The sequence below is a fragment of the Procambarus clarkii genome, chromosome 22, assembly GCF_040958095.1.
Source record: "Procambarus clarkii isolate CNS0578487 chromosome 22, FALCON_Pclarkii_2.0, whole genome shotgun sequence".
NCBI classification, from domain to species: domain Eukaryota; kingdom Metazoa; phylum Arthropoda; class Malacostraca; order Decapoda; family Cambaridae; genus Procambarus; species Procambarus clarkii.
The window spans coordinates 35,200,436-35,222,613 of NC_091171.1; positions in this window are offsets into that span (position 1 = coordinate 35,200,436).

The following is a 22,178-nucleotide window of genomic DNA, read 5'->3' on the forward strand; positions in this document are numbered from 1 at the left end:
GACAGATGTGTCAGGATAATTATATTGAATGTTTCATGTGTCTTAGGACCAATATAACGTGTGATATTACATGAAAGATAAACATAGTTATGTTTATCCTATCAGTCTATCCTATATCAGTCTTTTAAACAGGTTTTCAAATACAAACAAGTACGCACTGTAATGTTGTTGTACAACCCGTTCTCGCACTTTCTTAATAATTGTATTATAGGTATAGGTTAAGTAATAATTACGAAGCAATAAGATGCTTATCTTAACATACTAAGAAGGTTAGGTAAGGTCGGTGTTTTCTATGAAGCTTTTCAAGATAAACTAGTATGTTTAGTATGTCACATATGCACGTATTTAATAAGTCAATATTGACTATACGAAAGTGCGAGAACGGGTTGTGTTGTATTTGTGGTGAGTAGAACGAAGAAGTCATAGAAAACGGTGAAAAAATTGAATTTTAGCCGTGTAGTGGACAGAGCCATACGCCTTTACACCTAAAATTCCCTAAACACGGTTACAAGGTTGTAGAAAATAAAGGTGAAATACTTTGCATTATAAAATAAATTTCGAAAATGAGGCAATAATTTTAAGATGCCGTTCTCTAAATCTGCCCCCTCCATAAAAAAAACTGCTTTGTCTTACCAAAGATGTACGACCTCAAGGACTGAACTACGGGCTCTCCATACCCCGTGCTACTTGGAAATATTTTGTTCTAAGTAGCGAATCTTAAACAACAACTCAAGCACTGAAATAGTTATTTATGCGACTTATTAGGAGAGAAAGAGCTGGTTGGGACTGTTAATGGTCAAATCCACAAGGGCCGTGACGAGGATTCGAACCTACGTCCAAGAGCATCCCAGACGCTGCCTTAATCGACTGAGCTACGACATGGTAAAAGGAGTTGAAACCGAAGTTCTACTGAACTTACTGGATCCTGCAGCCTCTCCGAGACACAAACCAGGGTTTTACACAACTCCCCTCATGCACTCGAGCTATGTCAATAGGCCGTTCTTCCTCTTCGTCCTTACTTCATTACACACAGAAATCACAATTGCGTGATGCATCTTTGATGCATCACGCAATTGTGATGCATCACGCAATTGTGATGCATCACATTGTGATGCAATTGTGATGCATCACGCAATTGTGATGCAATTGTGATGCATCACGCAATTGTGATTTCTGTGTGTACTGATAATGATGTTTAAAGAACATATAGAATGTTTATAATATTCTTAGCGCCATACTCGACTGAATAGATGCTATATCCACCACTTTCAACCACATGGTTCAAAGCAATGCAACCTGGGGATTTAACGCACGGATAGGATTCGCAAATTGATGTGTCCAGCTGGGAAATCTGTACATCTCTTCATAATCCCGGAGGGCTTAGTCTGCATTTATTAACAGCTTCAAAACTCACAACCTAAGCTTGTTTTTTTTGTAGTCAACAACCCTGTAACTTCTCTATGGTCAATGTTCACTAAATGAAAATTCAGCCGCAGTTATTGAGGAAAGATGTACAGGTTTCGTGGGCGGACAAATTATGATTCCTGCCATATATTTTCAGGATTCCAAGCAGCGCGACGAGTTTCGAATAGTGTTTCCTGGCCCAGGAAATGAACCCTGGCCTTAAAGTTCCAATGTTAGACCACAACACCAACCTCTCTATAAGTGAGGTGTGACGTTGGTCGCGTCAGGCAAATCAACATTCGCCTGGGGACGTCTCGGGTGTGAAATAGATTTGATGTGGAATTGCTGCCACGTTGTTCCAAATCCTTAATCGATTATCGCACCTGCACCCTTCCTCCCCACGCCTGCACCCTCCACTCCTGCACCCTCCACGCCTGCACCCTCCACGCCTGCACCCTCCACGCCTGCATCCTCCACGCCTGCACCCTCCACGCCTGCACCCTCCACGCCTGCACCCTCCACGCCTGCACTCCTCCACGCCTGCACCCTCCACGCCTGCACCCTCCACGCCTGCACCCTCCACGCCTGCACCCTCCACGCCTGCACCCTCCACGCCTGCACCTTCCACGCTTGCACCCTCCACGCCTGCACCCTCCACGCCTGCACCCTCCACGCTTGCACGCCCCCTCGCCTGCACCCTCCACGCCAGTTTTCGTAGCGGTAAACAGGTATCTGGGTGATTGGCAGCTGCTACGGGCCGCATTCTATGTCTGTCTATCTGTATGTGCGTGTACGTTAGAAGAATAATAGAGAACACTAAGTCGGGAGTCGGTACGGTAGGTCCTTACCGACCTTTTATATATATATATATATATATATATATATATATATATATATATATATATATATATATGAATTCCTTTGAGAATCTTGTATGTGGTGATCACTTCCCCCCTAATTCTTCTGTCTTCCAGCGACGTGAGGTTTAACTCCCGTAGTCTCTCCTCATAGCTCATGCCCCTCAGTTCGAGCACTAGTCTGGTGGCAAACCTCTGAGACTTCTCCAATTTAGTTTTATGCTTGACGAGATATGGACTTTTTACTGGAGCTGCATACTCCAGCACTAGTCTGACATACGTGGAATACAAGGTTCTGAATGTTTCCTTACACAAGTTTCTAAAGGATGTTCTTATATTGGCCAACCTGGCATATGCCGCTGATGTTATCTTCTTGATATGGGCTTCGAGGGACAGGTCTGGCGTGATATCAAACCTCAGTTTTTTTTTCTGTCTCTGATTCTTTAAAAATTTAATCTTCCAAATGATACCTTGTATCTGTCCTGTGTGTGTGTGTGTGTGTGTGTGTGTGTGTGTGTGTGTGTGTGTGTGTGTGTGTGTGTGTGTGTACATTATATGGTTGTCCTGACAGCAGCAACTGAATACTAATAACGACTGACACCTGATCGACAGGTGTCTGATGGAGCCAAGGTGGCCACCTGGTGTAGTGATCACAACTGTGCCAAGGTCAACACCTGTGGTAGTGGCCACAACTGTGCCAGGGTCAACACCTGTGGTAGTGGTCACAACTGTGCCAGGGTCAACACCTGTGGTAGTGGCCACAACTGTGCCAGGGTCAACACCTATGGTAGTGGCCACAACTGTGCCAGGGTCAACACCTGTGGTAGTGGTCACAACTGTGCCAGGGTCAACACCTGTGGTAGTGGCCACAACTGTGCCAGGGTCAACACCTGTGGTAGTGGCCACAACTGTGCCAGGGTCAACACCTGTGGTAGTGGCCACAACTGTGCCAGGGTCAACACCTGTGGTAGTGGTCACAACTATGCCAGGGTCAACACCTGTGGTAGCAGGTGTTGACCTGCTACCTGCAGGTCAACACCTACTCGGAGCAGACACGAAGCGGGTCGTGTGTGTGTGGGTTTAGAGCGGGTCTAGGCGTGGGTACCATATGTTCTCTGCTCGGTCCTGTAATCTTGTGTTCTTCTGGAGGACCCGCGGGACTCTGCTAATACCACCGCTCCACTCTCACAATTCGTTCCTGTCAGTTAAAAAAAAATTAAAAAAAAGTTTTCCTCTACCGACTGGAACGAATTGTTAGTGAAAACTTTTAACTCTGCTCTGACATCTCGCTCCAGTCAGTAAAAACTTCGCCTTACCTCGAACAAATTCCCCCCAAAAATAAGGTTGAAAAATGGCAATTACTTAGGGTTCTTTTTAATGACTAAACACCCGTATCGCTCCACACACAAACTCCATCTTAAAGTAGGATTTTTAATTCGTAACGGATTAATGCGAATCAATACAGTTTCTCACTGTATTTGTATTTTACATGCAGGTGAACAGAGTGACAGACGGTCACTGAGAGCTTCTCCTTCCCATAGCTCATGGTAAGTCTTACCCGCTACTTTTCCTTGGAACACGATCCGTCAAGTTGGTTAAGAACCTGGTACCCAATTACTGCTGGGTGAACAGAGGCGAACAGTTAAGGATTGACACTCGAACAATTCTTAATTTAACATTGAATTCAGGCCTCTAACAAGTATTTTGTAGTTTTTCACATGATAATTTAACTTTTATTAAGTTTGTGAGCCAAAATGTTAAATTCTCGATCTTTACAAGGTGTTCTATTCTTATATGCATAACATTAAAAGTAATAACAAAATTAGTCACTAATAGCAAAAATTAGAAAGTAATAGCAAAATTAAGATATAGCAGTGGCTATCCTTAAGCTATCTGGCAGCTCTCCTGTTGACCACTGTTGACAGCCCCCCAAAACGGGAAATTTTTAACAAAACTCTTGTACCCCAAAATAACTTTCCACTCGTTCCAAGTTAGAAAGGATTCAGGGTTCACTGATCTCTGGCTGCTCAAAATGTCTGGGTTGATGGTTAATATCCGGCAGTAACTCAGCCTCGTGTCAGTGTTATCCTCGGGTTGGTTGAGGTGCTTGGAGTATGCGTTGACTGACGGCCTCAGAGGCATGATAACACCGCTTCATGGTCTAAGGCAAGCACTTTACCCACGCGTGTAGGCAAGCAGTATTGCCTTAGGTTGTAAGCACAATAGACCACATTTCCTCTTTAAATATTCAAACACGAGTGCACACGCACATGCGTGAAGGGGGAATTTAAAAATTATTTCTTTGAACAAAATAAATATTTGGAAGGCGGGACGGGAAGCAGAGTTCGTCCCCCTACAAGCAGATCTAGGCGAGTACCTTTAAGGGACACACACACACACACACACACACACACACACACACACACACACACACACACACACACACACACACACACACACGTGTAGGTGAGTACACCTACACCTACCCACCTGGGAGGGGGGGGCCTGGTAGCCTGGTGGATAGCGCGCAGGACTCGTAATTCTGTGGCGCGGGTTCAATTCCCGCACCAGGCAGAAACAAATGGGGAAAGTTTCTTTCACCCTGAATGCCCCTGTTACCTAGCAGTAAATAGGTACCTGGGAATTGGTCATCTGTCACGGGCTGCTTCCTGGGGTGTGTGTGTGTGAAGTGTGGAGAAAAAAAGTAGTTAGTAAACAGTTGACTGACAGTTGAGAGGCGGGCCGAAAGAGCAAAGCTCAACCCCCGCAAGCACAACTAGGTGAATGCACACACAGGAATGAATATGTCAGGAAGAGAAGAGAGGCAGAAAGACAATACGAAAATGACATCGCAAGCAAGGCAAAGACTCAGCCTAAATTGCTGCATAGCCACATCAGGAAAAAAACAGTAAAGGAACAGGTTCCTTTAATTTAACAGGTTCAGAAATTAAGGATAGGGGCAGAAGGATACACTACAAACGAAAAGGAAGTGTTTAAGGAATTGGATAAGAAATTCCAGGAGGTCTTCACCTTAGAGCAAGGAGAAATTCCAACGATAAGAGAGGGAATAGTTAACCAGGAACAATTGGAAGAGTTTGAGATTACCAGCGGGGAAGTAAGGAAGAGTTTACTTAAGTTGGATGTGACAAATGCTATAGGCCCAGATGGAATCTCCCCATGGATACTAAAGGAAGGAGCAGAAGAACTGTGCCTGCCACTCTCCATAGTGTATAATAAATCACTGGCAAGAGGGGAACTGCCAGAAATCTGGGAAGCAGTTAACGTAGTCCCGATATACAAGAAAGGGGATAGATAGGAGGCACTGAACTACAGGCCAGTGTCCCTAACCTGCATACCATGCAAGCTGATGGAGAAGATTGTGCGAAGAAAGCTAGTGGAGCACCTGGAGCGAAGGAACTTTGTAACACAGCATCAACATGGGTTCAGGGATGGCAAGTCCTGCCTCACAGGGTTACTTGAATTCTACGATCAGCAAACAAAAATCAGGCAGGAAAGAGAAGGGTGGGAAGACTGCATATTTTTGGATGGCCAGAAAGCTTTTGATACAGTGCCACACAAGAGGCTAGTGAAAAAGCTGGAGATGCAGGCTGGAGTGAAAGTGAAGGTACTCCATTAGATAAAGGAGTACCTAAGCAACAGGAGACAACGAGTCAATGTGAGGGGTGAGGTCTCAGATTGGCGAGACGTTACAAGTGGAGTCCCGCAGGGGTCCGTCCTTGGACCTATACTATTTCTGATGTATGTAAATGATCTCCCAAAGGGTATAGACTCGTTTCTCTCAATGTTTGCTGATGATGAAAAAATTATGAGGTGGATTGAAACAGAGGATGATAGTAGAAGGCTACAAGATGACCTAGACAAACTGAATGAATAATCCTACAAATGGCTGCTGAAGTTCATCCCGAGTAAATGCAAAGTAATGAAACTAGGCAGTGGAAACAGGAGGCCAGACACAGGATACAGAATAGGAGATGAAGTACTTAATGAAACAGACAGAGAGAAAGATCTAGGAGTTGATATCACACCAAACCTGTCTCCTGAAGCCCACATAAAAAGAATTACGTCTGCGACATATGCGAGGCTGGCTAACATCAGAACAGCCTTCAGGAACCTGTGTAAGGAATTGTTCAGAATCTTGTATACCACATATGTAAGACCAATCCTGGAGCATGCGGCCCCAAGCATGGAGCCCGTACCTTGTCAAGCACAAGACGAAGCTGGAAGAAGTTCAAAGATATGCCACTAGACTAGTCCCAGAACTAAGAGGCATGAGTTACGAGGAAAGGCTGCGGGAAATGCACCTTACGACACTGGAAGACAGAAGAGTATGGGGAGACATGATCACTACCTACAAAATCCTCAGGGGAATCGACCGGGTAGACAAGGATAAACTATTCAACACTGGTGGGACGCGAACAAGAGGACACAGGTGGAAACTGAGTACCCACATGAGCCACAGGGATGTTAGAAGGAACTTTTTCAGTGTCAGAGTAGATAACGGATGGAATGCATTAGGCAGTGATGTGGTGGAGGCTGACTCCATACACAGTTTTAAATGTAGATATGATAGAGCCCAGTAGGCTCAGGAATCTGTACAGCAGTTGATTGACGGTTGAGAGGCGGGACCAAAGAGCCAAAGCTCAACCCCCGCAAGCACAAATAGGTGAGTATAGGTGAGTAAATAGACACACACACACACACACACACACACACACACACACACACACACACACACACACACACACACACAAATTACTTTTATTCGACAATGCATCTGTGAGAAAAAGGATGGTGTCAGCAAGAGACTATATAACCACGGTAGGAAGGGGTGGGGTAAGGGGTAGCATGGTCTGATATGTAGGCAGCAATTTACTCCCCCTCCTCTTTACCCTGGCACTCGTCCAGCTTGGCACTGCTACAAGTGTTTGATTGTAGCCCCTATAAACGCACAATGTAGCCCCCCAACCTTTTTGTTGTTACATTGCTGTAACGTCAATGGCGTGTTGGAACAACGTAGCAACAACGTCTTTATTTTAAGTTATGATCGCTTCTAGCGAGGAAAGCGAAGCATGAAACTTCTCTATTATGATTTACGGCCAGTTTTCACTTCCTCAAACACCAACTGGTTCTGTTTTCTTCCAAGGGCTATCCGGCCACAGACCAAATAACCCCCAAAGATCAGACGGCTAATAAAAAAGATGGAAATAGTCCCAAGTAATGAAGACATGAGTCAGATGTATCAATGATTTCCAAAATATTTTACTAGAAAACTCATCTCCATTCCCCCCCCCCCCCACACACAACCTCCCTTCACTCCTACTCTATTTCTAACCCATCCTAATAATAGATCATAATAGACGTTATTATGAGCTATTATTAAACCAGAGGTTGTGATCAATTCCGCGCTTCCGAAAGCTAGTTCAATATGTCATATAAATCTGATTTTGTTAATATTATTATTATTATTATTTTTATACTGGGAATCGAACCCGGAACACTAGGATTAACAAACCGGTATTTTAAACTGTTGCACCACTGATGTCGATCGTGTTTACCTAATTACCCTAAAATAACAATATTTCCAACAGGAATGCTGTGATTCTCTAAAAAAAAGATACTAATTAATTAAAATTTATAAAATGGGCCCAAATATACTTGGACGTTCATTCAAAATCCGACACGTCAGATTTAGTAGAGTCTGAGAGTCATTTAAATAGTACAAATTTATGTTTTAATCGAGGGGTTCTGGAGACTTTAAACCGGTTTTCCAAAGTCAGGATTAATGTTATTTACAAGTGTATTATCACCCACGTTCTTTAATCCGAATTAGATGTCTTAGTTTGGACGTTGAATAACTTCTCAGGAAGTAAAGTCCGCGCTCCACCAAGCATCAAGTTGGAAATCCAAGCTCGAGCTTTTGAGCTACCTTATATATTCCAGAATACAGAACAGAGATTGTCCTTTGAAACCAAAATTCCTGGTGTGATTTCATAAATTTTGACTTAAACACAATGTCTTTTTTTTTGCCGTTCAATTAGTTCATTCTCTTCTCCAGTTTTTTTCAGGATCTGAAAATGGACTTGTGACTCTATCACAAGTCTTATTCTTATATTCTTATCTCGCTCTTATTCTTGTGAATAAAAAAAATACATATCTTTATTCCACATATCCAAATGGTCACACTAAACATGTAAATCATCGTCGTGAGTACCACTTTTATTTTCTAGTTCTGATTAACGAGGAAATTGGTACACCTCACGACGGATAACATTACGCTTGAAAAGTTTTAATTATTTAAATAATGGTAGAGACATGCGATTTAGCCATTAATGAGATGCATCTCATTTTCCCACACCTGCGAATTTATTAAGTCTGATAAATAAGTGGAATAGTGTTTGATCTTTTTTTTTCTAGTTGATCCCTGGGAAGAGATTCTGTGTGTTCAATAAACTCGACTAAAGTGTTGAAAATGTTGGCAAAAGTGTCTTTAACAGCTGAGTTTCTGAAAGATTGATGATATTCTGGAGAGATATATGAAATTTGCACCGAGATTGTAACCGTTGTTGTTGTTGTTGTTTAAGATTCGCTACTTGGAACAAAAATTTCCGAGCAGCACGGGCTATGGTGAGCCCGTAGTTGATTGTAACCTTTGGTTGATTTGTCTGAATGTCTATTTGCAGTCTCTTTAGTGCTACCTGCGTTTATGCACTTAGTCATACATATATATGTGTGTGTACCTTTGGTATCGTACTGCATGTGTACAGGAGGAAATGTGTAAGTTTATCAACCAGAATGTTCAATAATATGTTGTTTGTGATGTGTATATATATACATATATATTAAATAAATAATATATATATATATGAACACGCTGTACTGAATGGGGTAAGATTCGCTTGAGCTACTTCATCTCTTTGTGTGTATTTGTACCTTAATAAACAAAAATGTTTCAATTTGGCAGATAAGGAACTTCAGAGTGAAGTAGTAAACGTTTTCCTGGAAGAACTGTTTTACAACAAATAGCCTTTAGTAAATCTGTCTTCGTTGTCTTGCAAGTAACAACCTGTTGGTTAAACTTTCATCTTTTTATAAATCGCACATAAGCCAAGAGCAGAGATTTATTGCCTGGCAAAGTTGACTCATTTGTCATGCAAATTCTGTTGTCCTTAGCATACGGCTCAAAATATTTTCACCATTCTTCCCCATGTCTTCTATACGTCTTTGCACTTTATTATTGCTAAGAGCAATTGTCTTAATTCTACTGAGTGTCGAATTGTGCAAAATGATGTATAAAACTTCACTGACTGCTGGTAGGATGACTTCTTCACAGTCAGTGTGTGTGTGTGTGTGTGTGTGTGTGTGTGTGTGTGTGTGTGTGTGTGTGTGTGTGTGTGTGTGTGTGTGTGTGTGTGTGTGACTTTCCATGCTCAGCAATAAACAGTGAGATGTTGCATGATCCATGTTTCACTGCAAAGAATTAAGAATCAGGCTTGACTGTGTTAGGGAGCGTTGCCTTGTGTGTCTGGAACATGTGCTGGGAGAACACCATTACCAGCACCAGATGATTGATTGATGAAGATTAAGCCACCCAAAAGGTGGCACGGGCATGAATAGCCCGTAAGTGGTGGCCCTTTTGAGCCATTACCAATATCATTAGCTGATACTGGAGATCTCTGGAGGACCTGCACCAGAGTGCATGCTGGTTATATGTGGCACCTGGACTGACGGAGCCAGGTGCCTTCAGGCTCACCTGGCACCTGTAGAGGCTTTCAGACGTACTGTGGATTCGGTGGAATCCCAGGTTGTATAGCTTGTACCGTGTCGTGGTCCAGAGGTAAGGGGCGCGGCTTCGGGAGTACTCAGGTCGAGAGTTCGAATCTCCTCATTGCTCCAACTGATTTTTCCAATTTTTAAAATCTTAAGACACTAAAACTAAAAATGATTTTAAATGCAATGACCAAAACAAAACAAAAATACCTAAACTAGGCATTTGCATATGAAAATATTCATTTATGTACAGTTTGGACCCAACACATAATCCATAAGTTGTACACATACACATGCCTACTTCAGATGTAGAGACATGCACATGTAAATACAGTACATTACAAACACACTTGCATAGTGTATGTTGTTGTGTACTACACAACCCTCAAACTATGTTTAGCGAATTATTAGTAATGGAAACATAATAGCTAATATTTTAAAACATTTTAAATATAACTACTTGCCAATTGACGAGCGTTGAGAGCAATAAAAACACCGAACACTTTATATGTGAACCTACAGGACGAGACTGCACTGTAAAGCAGCCACGTGTAATATAACTCCGTACTCTTAGCTAGGAACAGTAGGGAGTAGGGAGGGGACAATTTTGTGGGGTTAAGAGTTCACTTCACAGAGGAAGTTTTCTTCGAGTGGTGGAAGCCCTTGTGCTAATTTTCTTTTATCAATGTAAACTTAACAAGATGAAAAAAAACACGAATGTTCCCAAAGTTGGAGATAGAGTGAGGACGAGACACATATGGAGGGATTTAGAGGGAGGGAGGGAGGGAGGGAGGGAGACTGTGATGAACGTAAACCAGAAATGTTTATAAAACAGATCACCAAAAGGAAGCATTATGAGAAGACTCAGCTCAGGTGAGTAAGAAAGACAGGTGTCCCCCAGATCGAAGGTTAGGAGACAAGTGCAGTTGGCTTGTTACGAGAAGTCTTCCATTTCTAGGAAGTAGATGAAGAGAAATCTTAATATTACTTAGAATCTAGTTTGCGTCACAGTTAACCATGCAGCGTTCGTACTGGGGAAGACACCGTAGTACGTATATAAATTGCACGTATTCTAAAGTCTGGAAGAGATCCAATTGATGCTGTATATATAATATCTAAATAATGCTGCCGCTACAATATAAATTCAGCATAATTTTATAACGTTTCCTGAATCATTGAAAACAAACTGCATCAGAGAGGTAAAATATGATGCAGTAATGATAGAATGCAGAACATGTGGGAGAAAAATCAATGTTTTGGTATTTTTAGAAGACACCTGAGAGGACAACATGTTGCAAATTTAGGGGAAACTATAAAGATGTCAGATAAAACACGCATTAAACTGTGAAAATGATACACACGCAATTCGAAGCAATTTACAATCTGCCGATTACGGTGGTCAACTGCGTGGTAAACACGGCACGTAAACTCAGCAATCACCAAGTGACAACCAACCCGCATGGCGAGTGGCTCTGGGGTTGAGGGCCTCGAGGTCAGGACACACTTGCCACTTAGATTACACTGGAGGGTGGAAACGGGTCTTGGAGCCAAGTACAAATTGTGAGGAATATTCTGATGCTGGTTTAAGGCTTTGAGAAGTTGCCAGGGTGATGGAAGACGCTTTTCAAAAAGGACAGTGGTGCAGTGGTTTGTAAGTTCATTTGAATGGAAGGTAGTTCAGTGGTTTTTAGCGTGAGCTATTTGGCCTCCTGGTGCCTGTGTCCGTGTGCCCATGTCTGCCTCCATCCACCACATCATTTCCTAATGCATTCCATCTGTCAACTACTTTGACACTGAAAAAGTTTTTTCTAACGACTCTTTGGCTCATTTGGGTACTCAGTTTCCCCTCTCGTTCGTGTTAAACAGTTTATCTTTATATCCCCTGTCAATTCCTCTGAGAATTTTGTACGTAGAGATCATGTCTCACCGTGCTCTCCTGTCTTCCAGCAACGTGAGGTATTTTTCACGCAGCCTTTCCTAGTAACTCTTGCCCCATAGTTCTGGGACTAGCCTAGTGGCATCCCTCTGAACTTTTACCAGCTTCGTCTTGTGCTTGACAAGGTACGGGCTCCATGCTGGGTCCGCATACTCCAGGATTGGTCTTACAAATGTGGTGTACAAGGTTCTGCTTCACAGGCTCTTGAAGGCAGTCCTGATGTTAGGCAGCTTTGCATACGCCCCGATGTTATTCTTTGGATATGTGCTTCAGGGAACAGGTTTGGCGTGATATCGATTCCTAGATCTTTCTCTCTGTCCGTTTCATGAAGGACGTCATCTCCCATTCCGTATCCTGTGTCTGGCCTCCTGTTTCCACCGCCTAGTTGCATTATCTTACATTTGCTTGGGTTGAACTTTAGTAGCCATTTGTTGGACCATTCATTCAGGCTGTCTAGGTCATCTTGTAGCCTCCTACTATCTTCCTCTTTCATAATCCTCCTCATAATTCTTGCATCATCAGCAAAAATGAGAGGAACGAGTCTATTCCCACTGGGAGATCATATGTGTGTGTGTGTGTGTGTGTGTGTGTGTGTGTGTGTGTGTGTGTGTGTGTCCGGGTGTCCGTCCTCATGAAGGTGACTTGTCCAGGGGTGTCAAAACTTCGTTGATTTACGGGCCAGAAATCGTGTATTTTAACATTCATTACAGAAAACAGATTAAGAAGTTTTAACCATGGACATAAAATCTTTGAGAATAATTGGGTTCCAGATTATCCCATTCAACATCCGGAACCTTTGATTTTGAGCTGAAACAAAATTTGACATTGTATTAACACAGAGAGAATGAGTTAAAAAAAAATAAAGAAAATATCTAATGATATTTAATGGCAATAAATACAAAATTCTTTCCTAATTTCAGAAATATTTCTGCTATACTTATCTGTGTGGGCATCTGCGTAAAACTCTGGCATATCTTGTATTCAAGGCTTTTGGAAAGAGTTCGAGATTACTCGGTCTCTATATTGCCTCAAAAAAAAATACTTTTGAGTTTCATCGCAGAAGCATAAATTTTCGAAAACTTCTCGCTAATCTATTGCAGCTTTTTGTTCATGTAATTTAGGCGTTCCGTGATATCCAACATGGAAAAGCTATACCTCGAACCTGTTCATTATTGTTCCGTTCAAACACACTCTTTTGTTCCATGAAAATTTGTACTTCACCAGACCGTTCTTCACAGCGCTCCAGTACAGCCTTCCGACCTGACCACGTTTCAATATAATATGAAGATCGCGAGTTCCAATTTTCTTCCATGAAAGCAGTTTAACTTCTGGGAATTAAAACTTCACGCCCGTATAAAGTTCACTGTCTTTGAGACTCCATTTATAACAGTAATCTCAACCAATTGGGCTGGACAGTAGAGCGACGGTCTCGCTTCATGCAGGTTGGCGTTCAATCCCCGACCGTCCAAGTGATTGGGCTCCATTCTTTCCACCCCCCTCCCCCCGACCCATCCCAAATCCTTATCCTGCCCCCTTCCAAGTGCTATATAATCGTAATGACTTAGCGTTTTGAACAATTTGACAAACGGTTCTACCAGATTCATTAGTGTTATATATTAGCGTAATAAACCCCACAACCACTACTGTTACCTACACAAATTCATCGCCATCGCGAATGAACATTTAAATTTGTGTTGTATCGGTTACTCTTGCAGTTCCAGCAATTGCCATGACAAAAGTTATTTAAGATATACACTTACAAACATCCTAACCTTCAACTTGCAAGCACTTCCATTTGAGAAGACACCACACAGTAATTTGCTACTATATATATATGCAGTAGTGTTAATGTGGGCTAGTTGGGTACTCAAGTTGCGGTTGACGTAGAGTCGGTGGCTGCATATAGCAGATATACAGGCCGCTGGTGACCCCAGGAGCAGCATGGTTGGCACCCTTGTCTTCTGTCTAAATCAGCCTTGAAACATAATGCAACTAGAGAGAACACAGAGACGCTCACAGGGGTCCACAGGAGTGCACAGGGGTCCACAGGAGTCCACAGGGGTCCACAGGAGTCCACAGGGGTCTACAGGCGTCCACAGGGGTCCACAGGAGTCCACAGGGGTCCACAGGAGTCCACAGGGGTCTACAGAGGTGCACAGGGGTCCACAGAAGTTCACAGGGGGGTCCACAGCGGTCCCCAGTGGTTCCCAGGGGTCTACAGGGGTCCCCACGGGTCCACAGGGGTCCCCAGGGGTCCACAGTGGTCCACAATGGTCTACAGGGGTCCCCAGGGGTCCACAGGGGTCCACACACACTGACAACCACCGATATAAACCAGATTACAGGATGTAAAAACACCGCGAAAGCCTCCGAGAGACTCGCCAACTCAGACTACAATCAATTCAATGCATTGACATTGTTGACAAACCTATTTCCAGCTTTTACTTCGGTCCTAAATATAATTCAGGACTAACACAAACTTTGTGTGTGAATATGGAGAAATATACCTCTCGAAGAGTATCTATATATATATATATATATATATATATATATATATATATATATATATATATATATATATATATATATATATATATATATATATAGATGAATAGGAAAACCAGGGATATACTGAACATCTTGTATCAGAATCTTTACTTTAAAAAACATAACGTTTCGAATACTTCTCGTATTCATCATCAGATCTAAAAAAAAAACAGAAATCACAGTCAAATAGCTGGTAAACAAAACTCATACTGAATATAATTGCCTATCAAAGAAAGGAAAAAGCTTAAAAAACAAAACACTTAAGCGCACTTAAAGTGATCAATACAAATAAAACTTATTAACTGTCACATATATTAAAACTAATTTAAAATCCATTAAACTACAAGATGAAATTTATAACTACTAAAACAAACCATTCTATTAAACTTACGTGAAGTGATCAGAAGTGAAACTTGATACCTAACACATAGATACTAAACACTATAACAAATATTTGTATAATGTCTACAAATCTACAAAAAATGTATGTAAAATACAAACAGAATAAACGACAATTATAAAGTACTAACCAAAATCTTATAAAAAACTCAAATATTAAATAAAATTAAATACCAAAAAATGTATTATATATCCTACATAAAAGATTATATTAATGTACAATGTTAAGACTTGAAATAAGTAAGAAAGGGCAAAGACATGGTAAACTAAACAAAATTAAACTACCAAAATAAACTAAAAATCAAATTACAGGGCCTACTGTGCACTATACAGTGTACAATTGGACAGCTGAAAGGTTGCTATTTAACAGAGGCCGCAGTTCCTTTATATATAAGGATTCCATTACTCTCAAATCTGACTGGCCATTCATACAAGTGTCCAGAATTTTAAAATCAGATTCCAGCAGAGAATGATCAAACTCATAACAATGGTTTCTAATCTCCGAAAATGCTGGTTTAGACAATGGTAATCCAGTCCTAAAAGATAATCCCCGGTGCTCAAGTATCCTAATCTTAAAGTTCCGAATGGAACTCCCGACATATCCAGCATTACAGCTGGAACAATTATACATATATACGACATTTGAGCACAAGGGGATAGGCACTTTATCTTTAAATTTAAAATAAGAGCCTATGGTATTTGTGTTGACAAAAATAAATCTAAAGTCTACTTGAGGATAACACTGCTGCAACAGTCTCCTCAAACGACTCCTTACAGAAAAGCTAATACTGCCATAAAATGGTAATTTAATATATTTAAGATCCCTTTCCACTGTAGTAATCCTACACGATGGATGAAACTTCTTATTTAAGAAATTCCTTATAAAGGTATAAACCATATGCACAGGATAACCATTATTTGAAAAAAATTTCACAAGAAAATTAATTTCCTGATCAAAGTTATTCCAATTAGAACATAAAACAAAGGCCCTATTCAGTAGAGTGTTAATAGCATTTTTCTTAAAAATATCAGGAATAAAGGAATTAAAATTTAAACCTAAACCAGTAAAGGTTGGTTTCCTAAAAACATTAGTGTTGAACCCATTGAGGTTATTCACTTTTACATCAAGAAACGACAATGAATTATCAACTTCACACTCTGCAGTAAACCGTATATTACTATGTTGTGCATTAAGATACTCTCTAAATTTCTCAATATGACACTGGTCCCTAAACAACAAAAAAGTGTCATCTACATATCTCCTGTACAAGACTGGTTTAAAGGCCGAAGGACAATTATCAAGCCAATTTATTTCGTGAAAACTCAAAAAAGCATTAGCCAGTGCAGGACCTAAAGGAGACCCCATTGCTACTCCATCAATTTGTTTATAATAAATATTATTAAACATAAAGATGGAGTCTTTAACTGCTATTTCTAACAGCCGTCTGAATATTTTACTACAAAATCCAGACACTAAGTTAGTGTCAGCAAATAATTGACTTACACAGATGTCAATGGTTTCCAACAGAGGAATATTAGTAAAAAGTGATTCAACATCGAAACTGGCCATTATAGTTGGGAACTCAAAATTTAAAGAGGAAAGTTCTTTTACAAAATCCTGAGAATTTCTCACAGTAAATTCATTATGCGTTAATGGTTCTAATAATGGAACCAGAAACTTAGCCAGTTTATAATTAAAAGTGCCAATCGCTGATAAAATAGGACGAATCGGTATACCTGTTTTATGAACTTTAGGTAACCCATATAAGATGCCAGGCTTAGAGCCAGTTGCAAGTAATTTAGTATAATCGAAAAGAGAGCCTTTCAAACTTCTTAAAACTCTATTCAGTTTATCCTCACATTTCAAAATATACGAGAATGGGTCAATATCAACCAACGTAAATTTAGAGGGGTCTTCTAACAACCTTTCCACCTTATTAACATACTCTAACTTGTCCAAAACTACTATACCCCTACCTTTATCTGGCCTGGTAATGCAAATACTCCTATCATTCTTTAAGCTATTAATACACTCAAATTTCCTTTTGTCAAAAGGAGGGAATGTAGATCTATATTTACCAAAGTCGTTAAAGACTTCATGTGCTAAGGAGGAAACAGTACTGGAAACAGTTCCATTATTAGAACCATTAACGCATAATGAATTTACTGTGAGAAATTCTCAGGATTTTGTAAAAGAACTTTCCTCTTTAAATTTTGAGTTCCCAACTATAATGGCCAGTTTCGATGTTGAATCACTTTTTACTAATATTCCTCTGTTGGAAACCATTGACATCTGTGTAAGTCAATTATTTGCTGACACTAACTTAGTGTCTGGATTTTGTAGTAAAATATTCAGACGGCTGTTAGAAATAGCAGTTAAAGACTCCATCTTTATGTTTAATAATATTTATTATAAACAAATTGATGGAGTAGCAATGGGGTCTCCTTTAGGTCCTGCACTGGCTAATGCTTTTTTGAGTTTTCACGAAATAAATTGGCTTGATAATTGTCCTTCGGCCTTTAAACCAGTCTTGTACAGGAGATATGTAGATGACACTTTTTTGTTGTTTAGGGACCAGTGTCATATTGAGAAATTTAGAGAGTATCTTAATGCACAACATAGTAATATACGGTTTACTGCAGAGTGTGAAGTTGATAATTCATTGTCGTTTCTTGATGTCAAAGTGAATAACCTCAATGGGTTCAACACTAATGTTTTTAGGAAACCAACCTTTACTGGTTTAGGTTTAAATTTTAATTCCTTTATTCCTGATATTTTTAAGAAAAATGCTATTAACACTCTACTGAATAGGGCCTTTGTTTTATGTTCTAATTGGAATAACTTTGATCAGGAAATTAATTTTCTTGTGAAATTTTTTTCAAATAATGGTTATCCTTTGCATATGGTTTATACTTTTATAAGGAATTTCTTAAATAAGAAGTTTCATCCATCGTGTAGGATTACTACAGTGGAAAGGGATCTTAAATATATTAAATTACCATTTTATGGCAGTATTAGCTTTTCTGTAAGGAGTCGTTTGAGGAGACTGTTGCAGCAGTGTTATCCTCAAGTAGACTTTAGATTTATTTTTGTCAACACAAATACCATAGGCTCTTATTTTAAATTTAAAGATAAAGTGCCTATCCCCTTGTGCTCAAATGTCGTATATATGTATAATTGTTCCAGCTGTAATGCTGGATATGTCGGGAGTTCCATTCGGAACTTTAAGATTAGGATACTTGAGCACCGGGGATTATCTTTTAGGACTGGATTACCATTGTCTAAACCAGCATTTTCGGAGATTAGAAACCATTGTTATGAGTTTGATCATTCTCTGCTGGAATCTGATTTTAAAATTCTGGACACTTGTATGAATGGCCAGTCAGATTTGAGAGTAATGGAATCCTTATATATAAAGGAACTGCGGCCTCTGTTAAATAGCAACCTTTCAGCTGTCCAATTGTACACTGTATAGTGCACAGTAGGCCCTGTAATTTGATTTTTAGTTTATTTTGGTAGTTTAATTTTGTTTAGTTTACCATGTCTTTGCCCTTTCTTACTTATTTCAAGTCTTAACATTGTACATTAATATAATCTTTTATGTAGGATATATAATACATTTTTTGGTATTTAATTTTATTTAATATTTGAGTTTTTTATAAGATTTTGGTTAGTACTTTATAATTGTCGTTTATTCTGTTTGTATTTTACATACATTTTTTGTAGATTTGTAGACATTATACAAATATTTGTTATAGTGTTTAGTATCTATATGTTAGGTATCAAGTTTCACTTCTGATCACTTCACGTAAGTTTAATAGAATGGTTTGTTTTAGTAGTTATAAATTTCATCTTGTAGTTTAATGGATTTTAAATTAGTTTTAATATATGTGACAGTTAATAAGTTTTATTTGTATTGATCACTTTAAGTGCGCTTAAGTGTTTTGTTTTTTAAGCTTTTTCCTTTCTTTGATAGGCAATTATATTCAGTATGAGTTTTGTTTACCAGCTATTTGACTGTGATTTCTGTTTTTTCTTTTAGATCTGATGATGAATACGAGAAGTATTCGAAACGTTATGTTTTTTAAAGTAAAGATTCTGATACAAGATGTTCAGTATATCCCTGGTTTTCCTATTCATCTTAAAATTAAGATTCCCGAAGGGAACATCGATCATAAATATATATATATATATATATATATATATATATATATATATATATATATATATATATATATATATATATATATATGTCGTACCTAGTAGCCAGAATGCACTTCTCAGCCTATTATGCAAGGCCCGATTTGCCTAATAAGCCAAATTTTCCTGAATTAATATATTTTCTCTAATTTTTTTCTTATGAAATGATAAAGCTACCCATTTCATTATGTATGAGGTCAATTGCTTTTTATTGGAGTTAAAATTAACATAGATATATGACCGAACCTAACCAACCCTACCTAACCTAACCTAACCTCTCTTTATAGGTTTGGTTAGGTTAGGTAGCTGAAAAAGTTAGGTTAGGTTAAGTTAGGTAGGTTAGGTAGTCGAAAAACAATTAATTCATGAAAACTTGGCTTATTAGGCAAATCGGGCCTTGCATAGTAGGCTGAGAAGTACGTTCTGGCTACTAGGTACGACATATATATATATATATATATATATATATATATATATATATGTCGTACCTAGTAGCCAGAACGCACTTCTCAGCCTACTATGCAAGGCCCGATTTGCCTAATAAGCCAAGTTTTCATGAATTAATATATTTTCTCTAATTTTTTTCTTATGAAATGATAAAGCTACCCATGTCATTATGTATGAGGTCAATTTTTTTTTATTGGGGTAAAATTAACGTAGATATATGACCGAACCTAACCAACCCTACCTAACCTAACCTAACCTATCTCTATAGGTTAGGTTAGGTTAGGTAGCCGAAAAAGTTAGGTTAGGTTAGGTTAGGTAGGTTAGGTAGTCGAAAAACAATTAATTCATGAAAACTTGGCTTATTAGGCAAATCGGGCCTTGCATAGTAGGCTGAGAAGTGCGTTCTGGCTACTAGGTACGACATATATATATATATATATATCCTCTGTTGGATCGCTCGGTCGGTCTACTCTACACTTTTTATGACTCGGGAACGCAGGCAATATATGAAGCAGAAAAAACTTCCAGGAACTTTTGCACGCAAATAGCCCCTGCAACAGCTCGGCTGGAAATAAACTAGCAATACAAAAAAGTTTTGAATGTAAATTGGGAACTTTGTCGTTTCGAATGGGAGAAATTGATACTAGACTTTGGGATGGAATGATACTAGACTATGGGATGGAATGATACTAGACTATGGGATGGAATGATACTAGACTATGGGATGGAATGATACTGGACTATGGGATGGAATGATACTAGATTATGCGATGGGATGATACTGGACTATGAGATGGAATGATACTAGACTATGGGATGGAATGATACTAGACTATGGGATGGAATGATACTGGACTATGGGATGGAATGATACTAAACCATGGAGTATATTGTCAGTTTCGTGTTTGTTTAAAAACAAATATGTTTGAAAATTCCATTAAATTTTCAGGAAAAAATTAGTAAACTTTTAACCAGTAAATAAAATATCTTTATATATATATAAATTTATAGTTGACGTAAATTAGAATAATGTAGGAGGTGCTGGCTACGGCCCCTCTACCGTGGGAGGCGCTGGCCAACCACGACCATGGGAGACGCTGTAAAAGTTGCTGGAAACGAACAACGTGGGAGCCTCTAAGCGCTCGTAAATTCCGAAAAGCTTCCTTCTTAGCTTCGCAAGCCTGCCCATCCTCCTGTTGAGTCCTTATAGTAGCGGCGAGGACCATAGTACACATATTGACGTACGAGGCGATTAGAAAAGTCGAATTCGGTACTACTGAATTGTGGGCAAACCGGAAAAAAGTTTTCCAAGGGAAATCCAAACTAACCTCACGTTCTTAGGCCTAATACACGCTATCTGAGGCCTAATATATTCTAAACCCTAATATAGTACACATACGTGCTATATACTAGGCCTAGAAATATTTAAATTTATTTTTAGATTTAATTTTTTTGACTCTATAGTCTGACTCTATAGTGTGAATAGTATCAAATTGTACCATCTAATTTTCTATTACGAGAATATATGTACGATGGTTCGCAGAAAGTAGCAGAAAGTACTATCTAAAACAGGAGGTTTAGTTGCAAAAGCTTATAAAATCTCTTCATACAAAAAATAAAAATACTGAAAAGGAAAAATTATTCAATGAGAGACAAAAATTTCTCCTTCTTTTAAATCAACTTATTTGAGTTTAATTAAATTTAGTTATATTAATTGTTAAAATTAGTTAATTTTATTGTTTAATGCATGGGCAATATATATAACTGATTTAGTTTAATGCTAATTTTGTTTAAAGAATTAGTGATGCTTAGGATTTACTTTTTAAGTAAAACTATATATAATTTGTTAATTAATTGTATTAGTTTTAAGGAAAATTATCATTGATTAATTCATTGTTGATTAACTAACAATTGTAATGGTAATGCTGGTATTAATTTCATTTTTTTTAATGATTAATATTTGATTAAATACGAATAATAATAACAGCAGGTAAAAGCCACCAGCAGTCTGAGGAGCAACAGGAGAACCAACTAGCAGCATGAGAAGTAACAAATTACTCTCACTACAAAAAAAGTTACGGTAGGATAAATACTAACAGCAGGGAAAACAGTCATGGCATCAAGACATACATACACACCAACCCGTCCACCTAATAGAACGTCGCATTTTGACGTATAGTCTACCTAAGGTCAAGTCGACTACGATGATCACTACACTATGTGCAGATACACACACTTCAAAACACCCAAAGTTATGGGAGGTTATCCCAAGAGTGCTGGGGCGACCTACCATTACATATAGCATATCTTGGTTCAGTGGGATAAGGTGCCGTAATAAAAAATAGAAGCGGCTAGCGAAATTGGTATACTTTCCCTTTTTCTGTGTTGGGTTCTCTGGTAGGTTAGGATAAGGGCACTTTGTTACGACAGTTTCTTGACGTTGGGACGGGGGGGGGGGCATGGGAGGACGGGCTGGACACAGGGGCTGAAAGAAGTAAGGAAAGAGTGGTGTCCTTGTCAGTGTTGAGATGGAGCACCGCCTGGTTGGTATTCCGCCCTCCTGCGCCACCAGCACTACGTGGTGGACGGTACACACTAT